General features: G+C 44.8%; 1 pseudogene; it reads right to left on the minus strand.

Moving 5' to 3' along the window:
- Positions 1-3,307: 3,307 nt before the first annotated feature.
- LOC119253171 (patr class I histocompatibility antigen, A-126 alpha chain-like) lies at positions 3,308-5,940 on the minus strand (annotated as a pseudogene).
- Positions 5,941-19,274: the final 13,334 nt, after the last annotated feature.

A 19,274-nucleotide genomic window follows, 5' to 3' on the forward strand; every position in this document is an offset into this window, starting at 1 on the left:
AGGAAAGGGAGAAAGTTTGTGGAGTGTTTCTGGAGCTTTACTGAGGTTCCACAAAATTTCCTTCAATCGATCAAATGAGAGGCTACCAAATTTTACTTCAATTTAGATTTTTGGAAAGCTTTGCCATAAATATTAGAAAACAGCAACAACAACCATATTTAATCTCTATGAAAGTTCTGGCCCTAAGTATAATATTGACAGTCAAATCATAACCTTTAATTTTCATCTCAAAAACCTTAGTAATTTTTCAGACACTTAAAAGACATTATGTACCCAACATCATTAACCCAGACAAGAGCTAAGGTTATACCCAATGCGAGTTTATAAGTACATGTTTTAAAACAACCCATTGGATTAAAACTCAGTTACTTTTAACCAAAAATTATTCCAGCTGATGTGTTCCCAAGACACTAAGGCATCTAAGAAAGTTTAGTTGTAGCTTTAGTTCCTGTTATGACTGGAATTCCATTTTGCAGGGCTGTTAATAAAACAATGGCACATACCAAGTTTTTCTAGGCTGGCTAATAATCAAACAAGCATTAGGCAGATTAATAAAAACAAGAAAAATCAGAGTAACATATAGATACTATGTACATTTTTCATATACATGTGACTCAGTAGGAAAGACAAAAGTACCTTTTATACCAGAAGTTTCTTTTGAAATAAACACATTTAAACAGAGTAAATTATTAATACTTAACATTATAACTTTAAAGCATATATGCTTTGAATTATATCATAAGATTTATAATTAATCCTCTGGAGGTAAAAAACAAAACAAAACAAAGACAGTTACAAACAAACAGAGAGTTCTTGATATTCATATTCAACTTTGGTCATGTGTATAAATTTTAAGAGATATTTATTTTATCAATATTTGTGAAGACACTGAGAAACCTGTTAATGATTTAATTTTAGTTCTATAACAATTCTTTTAGATCAAACATATTTTAAATTTGTATTTTTAAGAGTGACTCTGGCTTTGAAGAAGCTGTGCACAGAGAATTTACATTAGTATTTTAAGACCTGAAAAAAAAATTCCTTCAAAATTGTAAAAGAGCCTTTATAAAACATCTCAAACAACCTAGTTTTTGAGATGCCTTAGCTTCTCATTTATGTTTGATATTCTCACTTACCAAGTTTTTTTTTGTTACACTTTTATATTAAGAAGGTTTTTAATGAGTTAAAAGCCAAAATCTTTACATAGAATATGTGTCCAATCTTAATTATTACTAAAGACCTTGGGCTTGAGACTACAACAGTCACGGCAGTTTTTACTAACTTTTTTTAGATAAGAATTTTTTTTGAGTTTATATTTTAAAGAAATGATCCTTTGGCTTTAAGTTGTTATTGTTTTATCTCACCGAGAACAAGCATATTTTTAAAAGATTTATTTATTTATTTATATAAGAACCAGGGTACAGGTCAGATGCGCGGGAGGGTGAGAGGATTCACCAGGGACAGAGCGGGGAACAGAACAGGCAGACTGACGAAATACACTGCTGAGGGGAGCAGCGGGCAAGACAGGAGAGGTCTGCCACGCCATGTGGGACCCTCGCCAGCCAGCCGGGATTGAACCAGTGCTGCAGAGGCTGCGGACAGCTTCACAGTGTGGCACTCAACCACCTGCGCCACCAGAGGAGGCCTTGAGAACAAGCATATTTTTAAGACAAAAAAGAGCAAGTAAGTAAATTTAAAAGTTTTTACTCAAGCAATAAGCATTTTGTAGGAGACACAGGGAAATAGGATTTTTTACCTATAGAACAGGCCAGAATGGTGTTTTAAGGTGGACAAAAGGAGAGTCCAGTCCCCTACAGCAGAAAGGCAGCAGAGACCTGCCAGTGATCTCAACACTGGAGAAAAAGTCCAGGCAGCTGCTTGCTGAGACTGGGGTAGCCTCCACCTGTCCACCACAGTGGGTTTACATTATTTTAATAAAAACCTTTTAGTCTCATATAGTCATATTATAACCATTTCCTATCACTTTAACAATTGTGAATGAACTTCGAATACCATTTTTTAGAAATAACTTTTTTATTTTTCTTAAAAAAAAAAACAAATGGCAAAACTCTAGTGGCAGAAACCCTGGCCTCCCCCCACCCCAAATAATTAACAGGAAAAGCTTGAAGCATTTCTTCCTCCATTTATAAGACTGTGTCATGTTATCTCTTACTTGTTCCCAAGTTTCTATATCCAGCAACCTGCCCTCTGGGAACCATGGGTTATATTTTTCAACTACCGTTAAACATTCTAGAATCTGGTTAAGGGGTATTTTTGCCCTATGGTGAGAAAGCAGATGCTGCAGAAGCAAAGCAAAAGTAGAAAGCCTTGAAGAAGATTGCCCCATCTGGAATTCCCACCTCTACTCACATCCTTCTGTGGAGTCGTGACCACTGCTGTCACCTCGTCACTTCAGTGGGAGGTTTCTCCTTCAGGTCCCTGTTGGGTGCCACTTGTGAGCCTCCAGTGGGCTCTGAGACCTGGGACGCTGGTCGCAAAGGACCCACCAGACGGGGCAATGCTTTCAGCTACAAGCAGTGATTCTCTACATTTCTCAGCATGGTTATATGGGAATTGTGAACAAACACATCTGCGTTTTATCATAAGTCAGAAAAAGCCAAAACAACCTTGCCTCGCACACCATGTGCGTGAGCTCATACACATCACTTATATGAGCCCTTGTGCTTGTCGGACATGCCTGTCCTTGTGAGTCTCTGTTGCTAAGTTACGACCAAGGAGACTTCCAAGGACGAAGCAAGTCCAGGGCGTCCCTCCCAGGTGGTTTTCCACCCTGGCATATGCGAGTTTTCTCAGCGTTTCGGTCAGCCCTTCCCTTGCCATCCTCAGGTCACCTCTTGATCATCCTCGTGCAACAGTGACTCTCCCTAGAGTTCCCTCTACACTGTCCTCAGGGGCTCAGGGATCCAACCCCTGATCTACACTTACCTGCACCCTGAGTGTAGCTGATTGCTTGTCCCCCTACAGGAAGAAACATCATGTGAGATAAGGGAGTAGTCAGCGCATGGAGTCCTAAAGGAATCTCCAAGTCTGGGTCACAGGGAAATTTCTAGAACTGTGATTGAAGACCCAGGTCAGGACTGGGATATATGAAGAATGGATATGAAAGGGAATTGGAGTCTTTCCACAGCAGGGTCCCTTCCCATTGGCATTTGCTGGGAAACAGATCCCCATCACCACAATTATAAGGTGAATAATTGGTGATTCATTTTCAAAAGTGCTTTACAAAAACCTGAGTGTTAGCAATCAACACCAGACTGGGCAACATATGTGTGGATGGTACTTCCTCCTACCCAGGTAAGGCAAGTCCTCCCTGGGACATGAAAGCCCCCAGTGGACAAATTCCCCTACTCCCTTCCCTACCTGAGCACTTCTTCCTCCACATCACAGCTGCAGCCACCACAGCTCCAGTGAGCACAGCTCCAAGGAAAACCAGGCCAGCAATGATGCCCACGGTGGGGACAGAGGACTGAGGAGGGGGCACTGGAAGGGACAGGAAGATGAGACCCTGAGCCCCAGGAACATCCTGACTCTCTGAAAGTCTCCAGAAGGGCTCCTGATTCCTCCAAGCAGAAGCTCAGGGCCTCTCTGGTGGCACAATGGGTTGAATGCAGTGCTCTGTAGCTGTCCACAGCCTCTGCAGCACGAGTTCGATTGCCACCTGGCCAGGGAGATACCCACATGGCATGGCAGATCTCTCCTATCTCGCCTGCTGCTCCCCTCAGCAGTGTTTTCGGTTGTCTGCCTGTTCTTCTCCCCATTCTGTCTCTGGTGAATTCTCTCACCCTCCTGCACCTCTAACTTTTACCCCAGTTCTTGTATAAATAAACAAATATTTAAAAAAAAAAGAAAAAAAGAAACTCAGAGCCCATCCTTACCCCATCTCAGGACTTGGGGTTCCAGCAGCCCCTCATGCTGCACATGGCAAGTGTAGCTCTGCTCCTCTCCAGAAGGCACCATCACAGCCGCCCACTTCTGGAAGGTTCCGTCCCCCCAGGCCTGGTCTCCACCAGCTCCATGTCCTGGGTCAGTTCCTCCCCATCTCGCTGCCAGGTCAGGGTGATGTCTGCAGGGTAGAAACCTAGGGCCCAGCACCTCAGGGTGACATCACGGTCAGAGGTGACGTGGAGGGACACCTGTGTCTTTGGGGGATCTGAGGAGAAGGGTCAAAAAAAATCACACTTTGGGTTTTCCTTCCTGGACACTGAAGCAGACTCACTGACCATCCTCAGAACAAACATGACAATTGGTTTGGAGGGAGGAAGCACAAAACCCAAAAACCAGCCTAGTCTGGGGAATCTGGGATAATTAGGTGAGAGCCCACGAGGGAGGATGCGGGTCTCTGGGGAGAACACAGACTTTTACTCCAGACTTGGTTGGAGGGTGAATGACACAGAAAGGCAGGAGTCAGGTCCAGAAATGTTCTCAGACCAAAAACAAGACCTTGAAAGAGAAGCTTATGTTTCCCAGGATGGCTGCCAGGTCAAAAGGATCCTGGAAGTGTTATTTCAGGATGGCCTCCCCTCCCTCAGGAGAGACTGGATTCCTTAACCCTCCAGAAAAGTGGTGTCTTTTGGGCAAGTCTCTCTCTAGCACAGAACATGAAACCCAGGGGGACTCTCCCTCTCTGCCCAGAAAGCAGCTGCTGTTCTGCCCATTATTCTATTCGCCCACCACGAAACCCCCCTCTTCCAGTTTGAGGGGAGGTCCAAGGTCTTTTGGCCCCTCTTACCTGTGCGCTGCAGCACCTCCTTCCCCAAAACTAGAAATCTGAGGAGCCACGGGAAGCACCTGCTCTGCACACTGTGCCTGACGCGCTCGGCCCTGCCCGCCGCCTCCCACGCGCGCTGGGTGATCTGAGCCCCCGAGTCCGCGGGGGTCCAGGAGCGCAGGTCCTCGCTCAGGGAGATGAAATCCGCGCCGTCGTAGGCGAACTGGTCATACCCGCCGAGGAGTCTCAGGTCTGGGCTCACTTCACAGCCAAACATCCTCTGGAGGGTGTGAGACCCTGAAACCCACCCCTGTGGTCAGCCCCGAGGTCACCCCGCCCTCTCTGAATAAACCTCAATAAACCTAAACTGAAAATGAAATGCAGGCAGGAATGTCCCGCGGGCTCTTCCCGGTGGAGGGTCCTGGCAGATCCACCCGCCTCGAGGGGTCAGTGGACCCTGAGACTGGGGACACCCCGGCCTCATGGTGGGAATGGGGGGTGACCTGACCCTGGCCCCGCTCCGCGAAGCTCACCGTCCTCGCTCTGGTTGTAGCGGCCGCGCAGGTCCCTCAGGAGCGCTTTGAGCCACTGCGCGTTGTCCCTTTGGTTCTGAGTCTCCTCGTCCAGGTCCTCCTGCCCCACCTGCCCCGCCCAGGGCGCCCGCGGCTCCGCACTCTGGCCCGGAGAGTCGCTGTCGAACCGCCCGAACTGCGTGTCGTCCACGTAGCCCACGGCGATGTAGCGGGGCTCCCTGAGGCCGGGCCGGGACATCATGGTGTAGAAAAGCCTCAGGGAGTGGGAGCCTGGGGGCAGGAGGGGAGACCCGGGCTGACCCTCCTCTCAGCGCGGGCCCAGGGCCCAGGGAGATGGGCCTGGAGGGGAGAAAGGGGCGGGGCCGTGAGAGTGAAAAGGGGCGGTGGGCCAAGAAGGGCCCAGACTCAGGGGACCAGAGCACTCAGGGGAGGCGGGAGGGACAGAAGGGGCCAGAACACAAGGGGCCTGAAGGGGGTACAAGAGGTTGGGGAAGATGAGCCTTTCCTGGGGTCCTGCACCCGCGGGGGCTCCTTGCTCCTCCCTCCTGGAGCAACAGTGTCCAGCTGGACACGCACTCACCCGCCCGGGTCTCCATCAGGGCCAGGGGCCCCCAGAGCAGCAGCAGGAGGGTGAGGGGCATCACACTCCCATCCAGGGGCCTGGGGAGAAGGAGTCCAGGAGGGTCCTTGGAGACTTTGCAACTGGAGCAGGACGATGCTGATTGTCTTCCCTGGACACCCCGGGAAATGGGGAGAGAGAATGGGGTGAGTGTGGGGTCATCAAGGCTGCCCCACCCCACAGAGCCTGTGAGAGGGAGACGTGATGCTGTAACAGTGTGACATCCACAGACAGGGGAGGCTCCAAATTCCCTTCCCCACCTTTAGGAGGAGTGGATTTGGGCTGGAGGAAGCAGCAGCCTGGAGGAATGAAGAAACTAGCAATATTTTCAGATAATTGTGAATATTGATACTGAATTAAAACTAAACAGATGGGGCCTCCCTGGTGGCACAAGGCTTTCAGACACAACCTATGAAGCTATCCACAGCCACTGCAGCACAAGTTTGATCCCCAGCCATGGAGATACCCACATGGCACAGCAGACCTCTCCTGACTTGCCTGCTGCTCCCCTCAGCAGTGTATTTCACTCAGTCTGCCTGTTCTGCTCCCCACTCTGTCTCTGGTGAATCCTCTCACCACCTCCTGCACCTCTGGCCTGTACCCCAGTTCTTGTATGCATAAATAAATAAATCTTTTTTTTTTTTAAAGATTTATTTATTTATTTATACAAGCACTGGGTATAGTCAGAAGTGTGGGAGGGTGAGAGAATCCACCAGAGCCAGAGTGGAGAGCAGAACAGGCAGACTGAATAAGTACACTGCTGAGGGGAGCAGTGAGTGGCAGGAGAGGTCTGCATGCCATGTGGGACCCTTGCTGGCGGCCAGGGATTGAACCGGTGCTGCAGAGGTTGAGGGCAGCTTTGCAGCCCAGCACTCAACCACTGCGCCACCAGGGGAGGCCCATAAATCTTTAAAAAAAAAATATATATATATATATATATATACAGGTGGTAGTTTCTCGAAGGTTATTTGTAAAGTGAAACCTGAAATAATATCATGGAATATTTCCTATTGTTACATTTCCACAGGCCTCTCTTGCATATTGGTTGGAACTTGTGCTAATATATGATTTTTTTTAAATATTTTACTTCATATAATTCTTATATAATTTTTCATTTTTGCACAATGTATGCATTTTCATTTTGGGTGTATTCCCCATACAATTCCACCCCCTTATTTTTTTTAAAGATTTATTTGTTTATACAAGAACCAGGGTATAGGCCAGATGTGCGGGATGGTAAGAGGATTCACCAGAGACAGAGCAGGGAACAGAACAGGCAGAGTGACTGAAATACACTTCTGAGGGGGGCAGCAGGCGACACAGGAGAGGTCTGCTGAGCCATGTGGGACCCTCTCCGCCTGGACAGAATTGAACCTGTGCTGCAGAGGATGCCCACAGCTTCACAGCACTGTGCACAACCACCTGTGCCACCAGGGGAGGCCCAGCACCCCCTTTATTTTGACCCAAATCCTTCCTCTCCTCACCACCACCATCCCCCACCGTAGTGTGTCTCTGGTTTATACTTACTTGTTGGTTTTGAATTTTTCTTTATTATAGTCTTTTTCCTGGTCCCTTATTTAGGTTTTTGAAATTCCTGCTATGAGTGAGACCATCCAGTAATTTTCTTTTTCTTTCTAGCTTATTTCACTGAGCATGATCCCTTCCAGCTCCATGTTGCTGCAAATTGCATAAGTTTATATTTTCTGATTGCTGAGTAATATTCCATTGTGTATATGTGCCACATCTTCTTGATCCAGTCATCTATTTTTGGGCATTTGGGTTTTTTCCACAGCTTAGCTATTGTAAATAGTGCTGCTATAAACACAGGGGTACAGGTGCCCCTTTGAATTGATGTTTCTGTGTCATTTGGGTAAATACCTAGGAGTGGAATTGCTGGATACTGTGGAAGCTTTATCTTTAGTAGGTTGAGGAATCTCCACACAGCTCTCCATAGTGGTTGGACCAGTTTGCACTCCCACCAGCAGTGCAGGAGAGTTCCTTTTTCTCCACATCCTCACCCACATTTTTTGTTGCTAGTTTTTTTTAATATGTGCCATTCTCACTGGTGTAAGTTGGTAGCTCATTGTAGTTTTGATTTGCATTTCCCTGATTACAAGTGATATTGAACATTTTTTTCATATACCTGTTGGCCATTTGCATTTCCTCCTTGGAGAAGTTCCTTTTTAGCTCTTCTGCCCATTTTTTGGACTGCATTATATACTTTATTTTTGTTGAGTCTCATCAGCTCTTTGTAGATTTTTGTGATCAGTCCTTTATCATTAGAGTTGTGTGCAAAAATTTTCTCCCAGTCATTGGGGTTTCTCTTTGCTTTGGTTATTGTCTTTTTTGCTGTGCAGAAGCTCTTTAACTTGGTGTAGTCCCAGCTGTTTATATTTTGCCTTCACTATCACTGCTTTGGGTGATGTGTCTACAAAGATGTTTTTGAGGTGCATGTCATGTGGTGTTTTGCCTATATTTCCTTCTTTATATTTTATGGTTTCAGGTCTTAAGTCTAGTTCTTTAATCCATTTTGAGTTGTTTTTTGTGTATCATGTGAGGTAGCAGTTAAGCTTCATTCTTTTGCATGTAGTGACCCTGTATTCCCAGCACCATTTATTGAACAAACTTTCTTTGCTCCATTGCATATTCTTTGCGCCTTTGTCAATGATTAGTTAGCTGTAGGTCTGTGGGTTTATTTCTGGATTTTCTATTCAGTTCCATTGGTCCGTGTGTTGTTCTTGTTCCAATACCATGCAGTTTTGATTATTATGGCTTTGTAGTATAGTTTGAAATCTGAGCGTGTGATGCCTCAATTCCCTTCTTTTTTTTTTCAGGAGGGCTTTGGCATTTCAGGGGTTTTGGTGGCTCCATATGAATTTCATCAATATTTGTTCTATTTCTTTGAAGTATGTCATTGAAATTTTTATTGTAATAGCATTGAATCTTTAAATTCCTTTTGGTAGGATGGCCATTTTGATAATGTTAATTCTTCCAATCCATGAGCAGGGGATGTCTTTCCATTTCTTTTGTCTTCTTCTATTTCTTTTAACAGTGTTTTATAGTTTTCTTTGTATAGGTCCTTTACCTCTTTTATTAGGTTTATTCCCAAATACTTGATTGTTTTTGTTTCAGTAATAAAAGGGATGGTTTTCTTGATTTCTTTTTCTTCAGATTTATTGTTTGTGTATAGGAAGGCTACTGATTTTTGTTGTTGATTTTCTATCTTGCCACTTTACTAAACTGATTGATTAGTTAATTAGTTTTTCTGTTGAGTTTTTGGGGTTCTCTATGTATATTATCATATCATCTGACTTCTTCCTTGCCTATTTGGATACCTTGTATGTCTCTCTCTTGTCTTATTGCTCTGGCTAGGACTTCCAGTATTATATTGAAAAGCAGTGGTGAAAGTGGACATCCTTGTCTTGTTCCAGATCTTTTGTTTTAAAAGATTTATTTATTTTATTTATATATAAATAAAGATTTATTTATTTATTTTATTTATACAGAATCACGGGAGGGGGAGAGAATTCACCAGAGCCAGAGCAGGGAACAGAACAGGCAGACTGATGAAGTACACTGCTGAGGGGAGCAGCGGGCAGCAGGAGAGGTCTGCACGCCATGTGGGAACCTCTCCTGGTGCCCTGGGTGCTGCAGGGGCCCTTGATGCCCCAGCCAGGTAAGACACTGACAAGCAGCTAAGAAAAAGGGCCTCACACTGTGTGGCCGAAGCTAAAGGGCCTCACACCGTGGGGCCAAAGCTAAAGACCTCACAACGTGGGGCTGAAGATTCCTTGTGCCTCACACCATGGGGCTGAAGATTTAACATCCCATTGGTTTTTGTTCTTGGTCATAAAAAAGAGAGCTGTGTGGAGATTTCTTGACCTACTAAACATAGAACTTCCATATGATCCAGCAATTCCACTCCTAGGTATTTACCCAAAGGACACAGAAACATCAATTCCAAAGAGCACCTGCACCCCTATGTTTATAGCAGCACTATTTACAATAGCTAAGCTTTGGAAACAACCCAAATGCCCAAAATTAGATGACTGGATCAAGAAGATGTGGTACATATACACCATGGAATATTACTCAGCATTCAAAAAGATAAACACATGCAATTTGCAGCAACATGGATGGAGCTGGGAGGGATCATGCTCAGCGAAATGTCAGAAAGAAAAAGAAAAATACTGGAAGGTCTCACTTAAAGCAGGAATCTAGAAAACTTAAATAAGGGACCAGGAAAAAGAATAACTATAAGAAAGAAAATATCAAAATCAACAAACAACTATGAATCAGAGACACTCTATGGGGAGTGGGGGGCAGGGAAAGGATGGCTTGCAGTCAAAATAAGGGGGTTGTAATTGTATGGGGAATATAAAATAAAATTTAAATAAAAAATAAAATTATAAAAAAAGAAATGTATTTAAGACAGATATGTTAAAGGTCTTGAAAAATTTAGTGTCCAAAAAAATGGCTATCTTTGAAAAAATGGTACAATAGGAAGAAAAATAGTTTAAAGGTCTGAGAGAAGTATCTTAAAAAATGCTATGTGACAGAATGACTTGCTTTAAAAATATTTAAGTTTATTATCAGTAGTGTCCTTATGAACAACCAAACTTTAATTTCTTTTTCATTTGCAGTAAAGACTCAAGTATTCTTAAACTGCTTTTACTGGTTCTTGATGGAAAAAAAAAAACTGTCCAGGCTATCTAAATCTTGTTTCTCTTTTTTTAAAGACTTTTTTATTTTTATTTATTTATTTTAAAGATTTATTTATTTATTTATACAAGCACTGGGTACAGTCAGAAGCGCAGGAGGGTGAGAGAATTCACCAGAGCCAGAGCGGAGAGCAGAACAGGCAGATGGACGAAGTACACTGCTGAGGGGAGCAGCATGCGGCAGGAGAGGTCTGCACGCCATGTGGAACCCTTACCCGGTGGCTGGGGATTGAACCGGTGCTGTAGAGGCTGCGGACAGCTTCGCGGCCCAGCGCTCAACCGCTGTGCCACCGTGGAGGCCCTCTTGGTTCTCTTTTAACCTCAGACTTGGATAACTAAAAAAATACAGATCTGTCAGCATTGTTGACACTGTAAAAATATAACTACTTAAAAAAACCCTCCAGTTATTACTCTGAGTAATTTAGTGTTGTTTTATAGAAATTTGTATATACTTATTAAGCCTGCGACAAAATTTTTCTTAAATTCAAATTTCAAAAATAGTAAAGTTTTTGATTAGTAAAACAATTTGATGTGTCTTAGGACTCTTAATAAATTATTTCTCCTTGTAGGAAAATGCTAAAACACATTGGACCAATCTAGAGATGTTAAAATTTCATAGAAAAAAATATTGTCATTGAGGGGGAAGTTATACCTTTTCAGCATATGTAAAAGAAAGCTGATTAAAGTGTTCTAAAATACATGAGATTTTTAAAATGCTCTGGCATTATATTATTAGGCGATTCTGATTATTCTGAAATATATATGTGCATGTGCATGTCACAAAATTGAGCAAACATCCTTGTCTTTTACCTTAAGCCGTAATTTTAGGTATGGTCATTTTCAAGTTTTTGCTATTTCTAAAGGTTACTTGCTGAGTTTTGTCTTCAGAAAATTCACAAAAAAAAGACTGACAATATAGATATGTTTTGGAACTGAAAAGACCTACCAAGCCCTATAAAAAAAAATGGATTTATAAAAATTACCGAGAGAGGATCGAGACTTAATACATGGAAAAAGTAGACTGAAGAGGATTTGTATAATATTTAATGACTTTTTAAAAATATTGGTCTTTAATGTATTGTTTTTTTTTTTTTATCTCTAGAAAACTTGTCTTTAAACTGGGCTATGATCATAGCAGTGGCAATTTGCATCGGTAGAGCATGAGACTCTTAATCTCAGGGCCATGGGTTCAAGCCCCACGTTGGGCAACAAACTGTTACAGGGCAGCCCCGATATAAAACGGGTTGCCTGACTGGGTCCTCACTCACGTGCTTAAAAGGGATTTAATACTCCACTGCGGGCACACACAAAAGGTTAATAAAAGATTTATTCACAAGGGAAGGGGAAATGAGGAAATGTACAACTCAGGGAGAAAAGTGGGAGATAAAGTCTTAAATGAGTCCTACCGGGTCCGTTGATCTGGATTCCCAAATGGCACTCTGAGAGCTGGCGGTGAGCCAAAACTGGTGAAGCCAAGAGGCGAGAGCCCGAGAGAGCCCAAGGCCCACTTGTCTGGTTTTTATACCAAACCTGGCTGCTTAACTCCACCCTCAGGTCCCAGCAACCTTCCCTTTGGTGGTGATGGGATTTGTCTTTCCCAATGTCTTGATGGCTTTGGTCTGGAGTGGGGGCGGAGTCCACAAAGCCTGTATGGAATTAGCTCAGGACATCCTTTCCCCCTAACAGAGGCACCACAAGACCAGAAGCTCTGGCTCACACAGGAGGTGGGGGTAGGAGACATTAGCATAGCCTTCCACACAGCCATGGAAACCAAGATATTTGGGGCTGGGGACACCTAGATTACAAAACATAAGATCCAAGCAGGTATCAGCCGCACATCCAAAGGTAAAGATATGGAGATGAGCCCATTGTGGTGTCTCTGGTCCCTTTCAGACTCTGCATGGTTATCCAGAATCAGCAACTCACCAGAAGGCTCACTATTGTAACATCTCCCTCTAGACACAGACCTGAGTCTGAAGCAGATTTAAAAAAAAACTTTATTAATCTGCCAGCCACTGGCCCCTTGTAGGGGGCAGCCCTAGCAGGGGGTGATAATGATGGGGTTTTTGGAGTTGCGGGGTCCTGGGGTTCACTCTGGGAAAGGTGTCACCAGAGCTCCCGTTTCAGCGGCACGCGGCAATTTCCCTAGGCGAGTTTCTCCACGAGACAGAGAAGTTAGTTATATTTGAAAAACAGGTTTATTAGGGAAAGGGACAGGTTTGCTGAGAGAGGCCTGCATGGTTGCAGGCAGGCAGCCTTGAGGAGAGCTGCCTCCACTGATGGAGGTCAGTGATGTGAAGCCCCTACAGGTACAGGTCACAGGCAGGCAGGGAGGCTGCTGCCCTGCAGAGGGAGAGAGTTGGTGAAAAGAGGCACCTGCACAGTCACAGGTGGGCAGAGGGAGTGCTGCCCTGAGCCTGGGCAGAGACTGCACTGATACAGTCCTCTTCTGTTTGGAGGGGTCACTCTTTGTGAGCCCTCAGTGTGTTGCTGATTTTGGATTACCATGCAGAACACAAAAGGGACGGGAAATACCAGCATGGGGAGTGGAGATTCCAGGATGGGCCCAATCTCTGCATCTTTACCCTCAGGGCTGTGCTCCACTCCCTAGAGCATCTGTTCCTGCTTGGGTCTCATGCCTTGTGATAAGGCACTGGCGCCTAAGGGTCTGACCTCTACAGCTGGTTTAATGGTCATGTTATTCCCCTCAACCCCCACCTCCTTGTGAGTCAGGTTCTGGTCTTGGAGCACCTCCTTTCCAGACTTTCTATTCTTGTCCTTTGTCATACCCCCCCCCACCATATGTGGCCCAAAACCTTTTGTTAGGGCAACACCCGCCGGGGAGCCCTGAGGTGCTTGAGTGAGGCAGATAGTCACGGACTCAGCGGGAGGGTTGGCTTGTGTGTGTGCAGAGCAGCAAGCCCAGTGAAAACTACTAGTTATTTAGTTGTGTTAGGGACAGTGTCATGAGTGCGGTCACTGTGAAGCTAGTCAGCTTTAAAGTTAAGTTAGCGTGAGGACCGCAGTCCACCCTTTTACATGTTAAGATTTTGCCCAAGTATGATGACTTCATGGTTTTATTTCTTCCAATTTTGAGGCAGAGCAGTATTAGAAAGACAGTGCCAGAGCCTCCCCGGTGGCACAGCAGTTGAGCGCTGGGTTGCAAAGCTGCCCACAGCCTCTGCAGTGCCGGCCATGGGCGAGGGTCCCACATGGCGTGCAGACCTCTCCTGCCGCACCTGCTGCTTCCCTCAGCAGTATATTTCGTCAGCCTGCCTGTTCTGTTCTCTGCTCTGGCTCTGGTGAATTCTCTCACCTTCCCATGCTTCTGACTGTACCCAGTGCTTGTATAAATAAACAAACAAATCTTTAAAAAAAAAAAAAAAAAGAAAGAAAGACGGTGCCAGACCCTTTTCGGGCTCCAGGTGGACACTTCCAAGTGTTCAGGAGCACCAGTCATGTGAAGGGGAGTCTGCGGGAGACTGTCGTCTGTTAGGAGCAAGCTTATATAAAACAGTTAGATATAGAAAGTGCTAGTCCTATCTGTAGGTTGAAGAGGACCAGAAATTAAGTTACTCAAACATGTGTTTTATCCTGTTAATAGACATATGTTTTCCTTGGGCGGCAGTAAGCAGATTTAGTGACCTTTGACTTTGTTCAGGCCATTCCTATTATATTTTGTGAGGAGGGGAAGGTGGGTCCAGAATGTCGGGTGAGTACAGAGAAAATGGCTCCTGTATCAGAAAATTAATATTCTTACCTGCGACATCCAGGGTTACCCCAGACTCAGCCTTAGAGATGGTCAGCTGGGGAGTTGGTGATATCCTTGGGCCCCATCAGTTTCCATCCAGGAGGCGTCACTTGTCCAGGAGGCATCACTCATCAACCAGGAGGCCTCAGCTGGTGGCTGAGGGTCTGGTCCCTCCTCTCTTCGGAGAAGGGGACAATCCCTTTTCCAGAGGCCTTTCTTCTTGTACCTGGGGCATGGCCCAGGTGGATTTTTGGGTTGTGTGTAATTCCTGCTCCAGTGCCCAGACTTGTACCTGTAGTGTGGGGCCGTTGAAGCTCCTCCATTCTTTTTTTTAAAGATTTATTTTTTATTTATTTATACAAGCACTGGGTACAGTCAGAAGCACGGGAGGGTGAGAGAATTCACCAGAGCCAAAGCGGGGAACAGAGCAGGCAGAAGGACGAAGAACACTGCTGAGGGGAGCAGCGGGCGGCAGGAGTGGTCTGCACGCCATGTGGGACCCTTGCAAGTGGCCGGGGTATCAAACCGGCACTGCAGAGGCTGCGGGCAGCTTCGCAGCCCAGTGCTCAACTGCTGTGCCACCAGGGGAGGCCCAGCTCCTCCATTCTTCATTCCAGGCAGGTCAGTCTTCTGTTTCTCTGAGCCTGGGTAAGCCTGGGTCTGCAGGGCACCGGCAATGGAGGTGCCTATAAATGGAGCTGTCTTTACTCACTCACCATGGCCTTTTTGCCTTTTTTTTTAAAAAAAAAAACCCTTTACTTTGGTCCCTATTATTAAAGATATTAAAAGCCACTTTTAAAAGCTGTTGTGGCTGAGATTGGTGTCCCATGGCTAGTTTTAAAATGAGTCCCCAGAATCACCTCGCCCTATCTTTTATTAGGATCCAGGTTTGTGAACTTGCGAATGGCTTTCACTAATGCCCTTGATTTTGTCTCGGGAGCCTGCACCTGAGGTCAGAGCAAGACTGGCTAATGAAGGAGACTGCTAAAATGCTTGTGCTTTTCTGGGTCTAGATTAGCATACCTTTCATAGCCTCAGCAAATGTAGCCTAAAATGATGTGGAACTTTTTTACTTTTGAGTAACTTTTTTGCCCTTTTATAATTGACTGGCTAGGGGCCTCCCCGGTGGCGCAGCGGGGTGAGCACAGCGCTATGAAGCTGTCCACAGCCTCTGCAGTGTGGGTTCGATTCCTGGACGGCCAGGGAAATTCCCACATAGTGCAGCAGACTCTCTTGTCTCACCTGCTGCTCCCCTCAGCAGTGTGTTTCAGTCAGTCTGCCTCTTCTGCCCTCACTCTGTCTCTGGTGAATCCTTTCACCCTCCCACGCCTCTCTCTGGCCTGTACCACAGCTATTGTATGAATGAATAAAAAAAAAAAAATTATGTTTAAAAAAAAAAATCATTTATAATTGACTGGCTTATTAGGTTTTAAGAAGTCTTATGTATTTTAGAACCATCTCATTAGTTTACATTTATGTTGAAAAGGTGTAACAATCTTATGAGAATACTTTCTATGATTAGAAAGTATTAATATACCCAAATCAATTCAGTTTGTTTTTCACAAGGAAAAACAATTTTATTAGGTGTCTTTAAGAGGCCTCTTAAGGCAAAAATTTTACTATTTTAGACTGAAATTGTCATAGAATTTACAGATCTTTACAAAACACTTAATTACTCAGAGTGACAGGATTTTTAAGAGTATAGATCTATTTTTTTTTTTTTTTGACAAGGCTCAGCAATGCTGACATAAGGTTTTTTTTTCCAGGTAACCCGAGGGTAAAAGAGCACCAAGATTTTCAGATTACCTGAGCAGTCTTCCACTTGTTATAAGAAACTAGTGAACGTAGTTTTAGAATATCTTAATTATATATATATATATATATATATATATATATATATATATATAAAGAACTAAAGCTTGGTGTTACATGGGTGTATTACTGATACACAAATTAACCAAAACATTTCATAGTAAGTCACCTGAGCACACAAAATTTTCCACTAAAATCTCTGTCTCAGACCTTCAACACTTTCCTTTGCTTTCTTTGTTTCTAATACCATTTGATTTACCATCCTACTTTGAATTAGCTTAAGGACCTTCAGAATATCCACCTTAAATATATTTTTTTCCAAACACACACAGACCCCTTATGTCACTTACATTTAGAGTTATTACATCCTGGTTTTTAACCTCTGCATTGTAAGACATTGTAATAGCTGTTATATATCGTTTCTTTAGACTGGACAGCTTACACAAACACATCCTTTAGTTTTCTTTGAGATGACATTAAACTCTAGTTCCCTTACAATAAGGAGTAAAAAGTAGACCTAAAAGTTAAGTTTCCTTACAATAAGGAGCAAAACGTAAACGTGAAATTTCAGTTTCCTTAAGACAAGAGAGCACCTTATTTACAGACTGTGAGGACAAGAGAGGCAGCAGATTAAGATCTTTTGTCTTGTCTTTTAATCAGTAAAGCATCCTACATAGCCTGCTAGTAAGACCAAAGTAATTTGATAGTTTTTTTTTTTTTTCTTAAACCAACCAAACATACCTTAAGAGTGGAAGTCATGGCAGAAATTCCTACCTATAGACCAGAGGAAGATATCAAGATGGAAAGAAGAAACCCAGTGCCCCATGGCTGGGTGGTGGTGGACATACCAATGATCTCAGCACTGGAGCAAAGGTCCAGGCAGCTGCTAGCTGAGAACAATGGGGGGTCCCACACATGTCAGCCAGGGTGGTGTTCCCCACCTTATTTTTCAGCATTTTTATCTTTTGCTTCAGCCAAAGCGAAGGTTTAGAGAATGGTGTTATAGCCGAGGGTTAGTTATGTGAGAATGTCAGGCTGATTTAAGGTGTTTTAAGAGAGAACCCAGAGTAGAGTCCACAGGAATGGAGGGAGCAGACCCAGCGTATGATAGGCTGGAAGAGAGCTTGAACCTGTCCTGGACAGATTACAGTGGCGGCAGCCACGGGCGTACCCCCACAGGGTGGGGAGTAGCCACGGGTATACTCCCCAGGGGAGTAGTCCTATTTTTGTGGGCGCCCCCACACTGAGGAAGAATTCCCCAGGCCTTAGCATCCCCAGGCCGCGACTTACTATCTGTCCCTGCCATTCTCTCTTCTCTGGGTGGAAAGGAAGGCTGTCTCGGGCTCCTTTTTTATTTAGAAATGTTTTAAGAAAGATAGCTGGTGCTTGGCATATGTATGGCAGATCTTAATACCAGTTCGTTGGCATTTAATAAGATGATTTTCAATGTAGGACCAGAGGTCTCTCTCTGACACTGTAGAATCTAAATTAGCTGACTGGGGCTGTCTTAGTCCCTCACGAGTCTTAAAGTTTAGGCACATATAACAAGATAGTTTAACCAAGGAGAGGAAATCTGGTCTCCAAAGCAAAGGAAGAAGACTATCAAGAGTACCTGTGATGTAGGAAGGCACCTAAAAGGCAAGGATTCAGAGAGGGGAAGCTCCGAGAAGGAGAGGTCTACCTGAGCAAGGAAAGGGCTGGATGGGTTGCTGGCTACTTACAGTTTGTTGACTTGTAGTTGATTGCGATGAAAAGGAAGCAGTGGAAGGTTGTAGTTCGAGTTAGGGAAGAGCAGTAAATAGGTTGTAAAGGAGTGGGACATGAGGGTGCTTATCACTAGTTCCTGTGTTGCTGCACCCTTTGTCTTGCAGTTGGCAGGACTAGAGCTAACCCTGGCGCACACCAACTTATCCTTTTGTTACAGAGCAACCCCGATAAAAAAAGGCTTGCCTGTGTGTGGGTCCTCACCCACAGGCTTAAGAGACTTATTAATACTCAACTGCAGACACACACAAAATGTTAATAAAAGGTTTATTTACAAAAGAAAGGGAAAATGAAGAAATGAATAACTCAGGGAGAAAATGAGGGAGAAAAATTCATGCGTCCTACCAGTTCCGCTGACCTGGAATCCCAATGGCACGCTGAGAGCTGGCGAAGAGCCAAGTGCTGTGAGGCCAAAAGAGCGACCCAAGGTCCACATGTCTGGTTTTATAACAAACCTGGCTGCTTAACTCCACCCTCAGGCCCAGCAACCCTCCCTTTGGTGATGATGGGGTTTGTCATTCCCAGTGTCTTGCTGGCTTTGGTCTGGAGTGGGGGTGGAGTCCACAAAGCCTGTATGGAGCTTGCTCAGGACTTCCTTTCCCCCAACACTTTCACGGGAGTCTTCTAAAATGTGGCAGCCAGCCCTAGTGGCCTCTTACATGGCTGACCTGTGCCCACTATTTTTTGCGGCGAGAGCAAGACCTGGTTTGAAGACAGAACTCAGGAGCCAGCTCTTTCCCCAAGGCAGAGAGGGAATGGCTGCTTGACTGAGATTGATAAGCAAGGCAGTGAGGCAAGGAGAAAGGCATGAGGCGTTCACCTGGTCAGACCAAGGGCAACTGGAAGGCCATTTTAGGGCCACCAAAGAGTAGCCTTTGCCTGAGCCCCTCAGTTCGTGTAGGACAGCCAAGCAGTAGCCGAACACCAGCTCCTCTCAGAGAAAGAGGTGGTGATAGTTGAGAGAATGAGGCAGAGAGGCATGAGGCGCTCACCTGGTTGGGCCAAGGGCAACTGGGAGTTTTGGGAGCTGCTAAAGAGTAGCCTTGGCCTGGGCCCCTGAGTCCGTGTAGCACAGCCAAACAGTCGACGAACACCAGCTCCTCTCAGAAAAGGAGGCAGTAGCATGAAGATAGAGAAAACTGGAGAAATCTCACAGATGCCATGAAAAACCAAACATTGGGTGCCAAAATGATGGGGTTTTTGGAGTTGCAGGGTCCTTGGGTTCACTCTGGGAAATGTTTAATTAGAGCTCCCGTTTCAGCGGCACACAGCGAGTTTCCCAGGCAAGTTTCTCCAGGAGACAGAGACCATGGTTATATTTAAAGAACAGGTTTATTAGGGAAAG

Source organism: Talpa occidentalis, unplaced genomic scaffold, assembly GCF_014898055.3.
Source record: "Talpa occidentalis isolate TD23 unplaced genomic scaffold, MPIMG_talOcc4v2.1 talOcc4.2, whole genome shotgun sequence".
In the NCBI taxonomy this organism is placed as follows: domain Eukaryota; kingdom Metazoa; phylum Chordata; class Mammalia; order Eulipotyphla; family Talpidae; genus Talpa; species Talpa occidentalis.